This window comes from Hyperolius riggenbachi, chromosome 2 (assembly GCF_040937935.1).
Source record: "Hyperolius riggenbachi isolate aHypRig1 chromosome 2, aHypRig1.pri, whole genome shotgun sequence".
In the NCBI taxonomy this organism is placed as follows: Eukaryota; Metazoa; Chordata; class Amphibia; order Anura; family Hyperoliidae; genus Hyperolius; species Hyperolius riggenbachi.
This window is the reverse complement of record NC_090647.1, coordinates 292,129,793-292,136,627: the sequence shown is the minus strand read 5'-3', so window position 1 is coordinate 292,136,627 and position 6,835 is coordinate 292,129,793.

The window sequence follows — 6,835 nt, the reverse complement described above, 5'->3', positions numbered from 1 at the left end:
GATTCAAATACTGGACTCCAACCTGACCCTAAACCTACCCGTCAGGAACGTGAGTAGAACTAGTGTGGATGCTTTATTGCAGGAACCATAGACGCCAAGGTAAACACTAATAACTCATCTGGCTCTACTTGGAACTTATAGTGAAGAGGATACACCCTTGTGATGTGATAACTAGTTCCCCATGGGGTATCTCTATTGGAGCACATCAACTTACTTTACTCCTATTAAGGATTAAAAAGACATTACAAGTGACACATATTCAGAGCTATCAATAGAGACTATACCATACAGATTTTTTATTTCAAAACCTCTCTATTTTAGTTTTTATCCCATTTTTTATCCCAATTTTTATCTTGATTTTTTTCATGCACATTGGAAGGTCTGTGTATGTCTGAGTGAGTGGATGATATGTATATACATTAAATATGAAATATATGCAATATCGTGATGAAAAAATTGCTTTATTTATACAACAACTGACAGTTTGTGTTTTATAAATATATTTTGAATAAATTCTGATAAATGTTTTCATTAAGTTGAACAGTATCTATTATTCGCTAAACTGCTAGATAACATCTTTAGGCCCAGCGCAACTAGTCTCTTTGTTTACTATTGATCTATCAATTTATATGAGGTGAGTGGGTCCCCATATTTAACTAGTCTGCAGCAGGTGAAACAGCACGCTCATAGGAGCACCTCCACAAGCGCCCTCCATATTGCTTATAAACCTTTTGACCTTGAGTTCCATGTCTAATTGATGGCAAAAGGCACTCCAAAATTTTGAAACAAATTGGACTCCCCGATCTGACACTACATTTTCCGGAATGCCATGCAGCCAGAAGATGTGTTGGATGAAGAGATCAGCCAATTCCTGAGCCGAGGGGAGTCCTTTCAGAGGGACAAAGTGTGCCATCTTACTGAAACGGTCCACTACCACCCAAATGATCGACTTGCCTTCAGACCGAGGGAGTTCACCCACAAAATCCATGGAAATATGAGTCCAGGGTTCATTGGGGACTGGCAAGGACTGTAAAGTGCCAATGGGGGCCTGACGAGAGGGCTTACTCCTCGCACATACAGCACACTCTCTTACAAACTCCTTACAATCTGTTGCCAAAGTAGGCCACTAGGCACATCTAGCTAGTAGATCCTGAGTTCTGGTGGCTCCAGGATGACCAGCATTTTTGTGAGAATGAAAGAATTGCAGGATTTGCAAGCGGAAAGGCAGTGGCACAAACATAACCCCCTCAGGCTTCCCCTCTGGAACATCCTGTTGGTAGGGACTCAAAGCGGCTGTCCAATCTCTCCATGTCTCAGTGCCTGCCAGAACTACCTTTGGAGGAAGGATGGTCTCAGGGGCTGCAGGTCGCACTGACTCAGGCTCAAAACACCTGGAGAGAGCATCGGCCTTGATATTCTTACTTCCGGGAGTATACGTGATTAAAAATCTAAATCTTGCAAAAAACAGGGACCACCGGGCCTGGCAAGGGCTAAGTCTCTTAGCCCCCTCAATATACTCCAAATTCTTGTGATCTGTATAAACTGTGATAATGTGTTCTGCACCCTCTAATCAGTGTCGCCATTCCTCAAAAGCTAATTTGATGGCCAGAAGCTCCCGGTTTCCGATGTCATAGTTTTTCTCGGTGGGTGAAAATCTGTGAGAAAAGTAGGCACATGGGTGCAGCTTGCCCTGCAAGCCTGACCTCTGAGACAACACAGCTCCCACCCCCACCTCTGAAGCATCAACCCCCACGATGAAGTGAAAGGCGACGTCAACATGCCTCAGTATTGGGGCAGAACAAAACAGTTTTTTTAGGGTCGAAAAGGCCGCATGAGCCTCTGGTGACCAGTGATGAGTGTCAGCCCCCTTCCTGGTGAGACTGGTGAGAGGAGAGATGATGGTAGAGTACCCCTTAATGAACATTCTGTAGTAATTGGCAAACCCCAGGAATCTCTGAAGTGCCTTCAGCCCCACAGGCTGAGGCCACTCTAGGACAGCAGAAACTTTCCAAGGGTCCATCGAGAGGCCAGAAGTGGAGATAATGTACCCCAAGAAGGCTACTAACTCTACCTCAAAGAGGCATTTCTCCAGTTTGGCATAAAGTTGGTTCTGTCTTAACTTCTTTAACACCCATCTGACATGCTGGCGATGTTCAGAGAGACTGGACGAAAAGATTAGTATATCGTCCAAGTAGACCAGAACAAACTTCCCAACACTTCCCTGAACACCTCATTAATTAACTCCTGGAAGACGGCCGGCGCGTTACACAACCCGAAGGGCATCACCAGGTACTCGTAATGCCCGTCGGGTGTGTTGAAGGCCGTCTTCCATTCGTCACCATCCCTGATACGGACTAGGTTGTATGCACCCCTGAGATTTAACTTGGAAAAAATCTTGGCGTTGGTCACCTGCGTGAACAAATCGTCAATCAATGGCAAAGGGTAGCGGTTTTTCACTGTGATCTTATTCAGGCCTCGATAATCAATACAAGGGTGGAGGCCTCCGTCTTTTTTTTTTACAAAAAAGAAACCTGCCCCTGCTGGTGAACGAGAGGGATGGATGAACCCTTTCGCCAAGTTTTCCCTGATGTATTCCTGCATAGCTAGTTTCTCCGGCCCAGACAGGTTATAAAGATGACCCCTGGGCGGCATACAACCAGATCTCAGATTGATGGGACAATCAAAGGCACGATGGGGAGGAAGTTTGTCCGCTGACTTAGGACAGAAGACGTCAGCAAATTCTGCGTATTGTCTCGGTACACCTTCAACCTGAATGTTGGTATTACCCATGGTTACGTTCGCTAAACATTGATGATAACAATGGGATGACCAGCTCGTTAGCTGACCTGAAACCCAGTCTATCTGAGGCGAGTGAATTTGTAACCAGGGCATGCCAAGAATGATAGTAGAGGTTGCCATATGCAAAACCAGAAATTGCAGATTCTCCCCATGTAATACCCCCACACGGAGTTGCAAACTTGGAGTACTGGATAAGGGGTGTCTACTCTGCAGAGGAGAGTCATCTACAGCAGTGACCAGAGCTGATCTAAGGGGAGCATGGGTATTCCCAATTTTTTAGCAAACTAGTAATCTATAAAATTAGCCGCTGAACCGGAATCAATGAAAGCTTCAGTGGAAACAGTCTGACCTTCCCATGTGACAGAACAGGGAAGTAGCAGATGATTGTTATGTAGAGGTAAAGACTGCGCGCCTAGGGTATTACCTCTGACTACTCCTAGGCGGCAGCGTTTCCCGACTTCCTGGGGCAATTCTGCACTCTATGATCCTCCTCTGCACAGTACAAACAGAGCTGTTCTGTTTTCCTGCGATTCCTCTCTGACCGTGTCAATTTGGATTGACCAATTTGCATTGGCTCAGGTGGCGGTGAGGCAGGTGGAGGAGTGGCATAGGAGACATATCTGATCCTGTCTTTACCACGGGTTTGTTTTTGATATCATAACCGACGATCAACCCGTACTGTCAAAGAGTTTGCTTCATCAATAGTTTTCGGTTCAGGGTGTCCCAACATCAATTCAGAGACTGCGTCTGACAACCCTGATAGAAAACAATCTAGTAACGCAAAAGTCCCCCACCTAGACAATACCGACCACTTCCTGAACTCAGCTGCATAAACTTCTACTGGGTCCTTGCCTTGGTGCAAGGTCTTCAACCTCCGTTCAGCGGTAGAGGCAATGTCTGGATCATTATAAATTATGGCCATGGACTTAAAAAACTCCTCAATTGACCTGAGTGCTTCATGCCCTGATGGTAAACTATACGCCCAGGTCTGGGCATCCCCTTAGAGTAAGGTCTTAATAAAGGTAATTCTCTGTGCCTCTGTTCCTGACAGATTAGGCCTCAGTTCAAAATATGACATTACACGATTCTTGAAATTCTGAAAGTCAGATCTTTGGCCAGAAAACATTTCAGGAACAGACATTCTTAAGTCTGTGACTGAAGGGGATCGCACTGAATTTACAGTCGTCTGAAGGACTTGTAGTGACCCAGATAAAGCAGAGATCTGGGCCTGCTGACCGTCCATTACTCTGATGAGATTTTCCACCGAGGTGGTGAGTGTGTCAAGACTTGTAAGTGCGTCCATATTGTTTTGGTCTGGCGTTCTGTAACGATTGGTGTCAGCAACCAGAGAGAATCTGATTCTTGGCGATCTGCAGTATCCCCAAGAATACAGATATACCTGATTATTGAGGATCTGCAGAATCGCCAATAATCCAAGTATAACTAACCTCTAGACACCTGAAGCGTGTAAGTGTTTGGTGTAACAGTAGGAATTGGACCAACGGGGTAGCAGGTGATCCAATAAGTAGAGAAGACTCTACTGCAGTCAAGGGCTCCAGGAGGGGGAGTCCCTGACTGGATTTGCAGCAAGGCCCCCTGTGAGGAGCAGGGGACCTCTGCAGGAGGATTGAGCACCCAAGGGGTGGGTGACAACCAGAAGGTCGGGCAGGCCGGGTGGGCAACACACAGACAGATAAAGTACAGAGACAGGAGACTGATTCGGTAACCAGGGACAGGCAGGGTCGGCAACAGTAGATCAGATGTGCGAAGGTACCGAATCAGAAAGCAGAAGAGAAGTCAGGAGAGCTACAATTCATAAACAGATGTCCAATAATGCCTAGTCTAGAGTGTGAGGTCCGTGGTCCCACACCCAGGAACTGGTCTAAGAAATAACACAGATGATATACAGTATTCCTAGTCTGGGGTGTGAGGTCCGTGGTCTCTACACCCTGGAACTGGTCTAAGGAATAACACAGATGATACACAGTATTCCTAGTCTGGGGTGTGAGGTCCGTGGTCTCTACACCCTGGAACTGGTCTAAGGAATAACACAGATGATACACAGTATTCCTAGTCTGGGGTGTGAGGTCCGTGGTCTCTACACCCTGGAACTGGTCTAAAGAATAACACAGATAATAATACAGTGAACTGGCTAAGTGTGGATTCCCAGGTCCACCTGGTTCCACCACACTGAAGGATCTGACTAAGGTCTGAGTGCTAACACATAGGTATTCGCAACCCCAGACAACCAGCAACTGAATGGCAAGAGATATATATAGCAAAGCGCTCCACAGCGCCGCCCAGCTCCTATCAACCAATCACCTGCTGAGCTGGGATCAGCTGACTGCCTCGATCAGCTGACCCTTTTCCTATTGGCATAAAGAGCCTGTCTTGCGGCGCGTGCGCGCGTAGCTCTCCATCTGTGAGCACTACTAGGTCCAGACAAACTAGACGCATGTTGCTGCGGGGAAACCGCCACTCTGTACGCGGACACCGCCGCCTCACTGTCAGAACGCGTGGCGGTTTCTCCGCAATCCATCACACCTCACACCCAAGATTAGGGAACTTGTGTATCATTCTGTTATACTTCAAACTAGTTCCAGGGTGTAGAGACCACGGACCTCACACCCAAGATTAGGGAACTTGTGTATCATTCTGTTATACATCAGTCTAGTTCCAGGGTGTAGAGACCACGGACCTCACACCCAAGACTAGGCATTGTTTGACCTATTGCTTTCCTGACTACCTCTCCGCTCGCTGATTTGGTACCACGCATATCTGATCTTCTGTTGCCAACCCTGCCTGCCTTGGATACCGAATCAGCCTTCTGTCTTTGTCTGTCTGTGTGTTGCCGACCTGGCTTTCCCGACCTCGAGAGCTATCTCTCTCCTTTAGGAGATAGTCTCCAGATCAGCTAGTGACATCCACCTTCAGGTGTCACTCACTCACTGGTCCTTCCTACCTTCAGCCTGAGACTCCACCCCTTGGAAGATCTCAGACTGCTGGAAGGTTTTCGTGCTTCTCAAAAGAGCAGTGTTGCCCACACTGCCAAGGATCACCTGCTCATCAGGTGGATTACTCAAAGTAAATACTGTTGCACCAAACACTCACGATACATACAGGTGTCCAGAGGTTAGTACTATATCTGTATTATTGGTGATTCTGCAGATCATCAATAATCATGTATATATCTGTATTCTTGGTGATACTGCAGATCACCAATAATCAGATTCTCTCTGTGTGCTGACTGCTGACACCGATCGTTACAATATCGTTTTTCACACTTAATACTTATAAAACACTATTATCCATCTGATAAACCGAGCAACAGCTAAATCTGACGAATATTGGTTACAAACATACTAAACATATCTATCGTATTTAACTAAAACGTTATTTAAAATGTTATCACTTACTCTTTGTAAAACATTATTAGCCATATAATCAAGCGATCAGTAAGTACATTGTAGTATATTTTTTACAGTCGCTAGTTGTAAAACATTATTATTCACACAATATAAAGCGATCACTAAGGGGGGATTTAGGGTTAGGCACCACCAGGGAAGATTTAGGGTTAGGCACCACCAGGGGGGTATTAGGGTTAGGCACCACCAAGGGGGTCTTAGGGTTAGGCACCACCAGGGGGGTATTAGGGTTAGGCACCACCAGGGGGGTCTTAGGGTTAGGCACCACCAGGGGGGTCTTAGGGTTAGGCACCACCAGGGGAGATTCAGGGTTAGGCGCCGCCAGGGGGTCTTAGGGTTAGGCACCAACAGTGGGATCTTAGGGTTAGGAACCACCAGGGGGGTCTTAGGGTTAGGCAGCACCACGGGGTCTTAGGGTTAGGCACCACTAGTGGAGATTTAGGGTTGGGCACCGCCAGGGGAGATTTAGGGTTAGGCACCACCAGGGGGATCTTAGGGTTAGGCACCACCAGGGGGTCTTAGGGTTAGGCACCCCCAGGGAGAGTTTTAGGGTTAGGCTCCACCAGGGGGGTGTTAGGGTTAGGCACCACCAGGGGGGGTTTTAGGGTTAG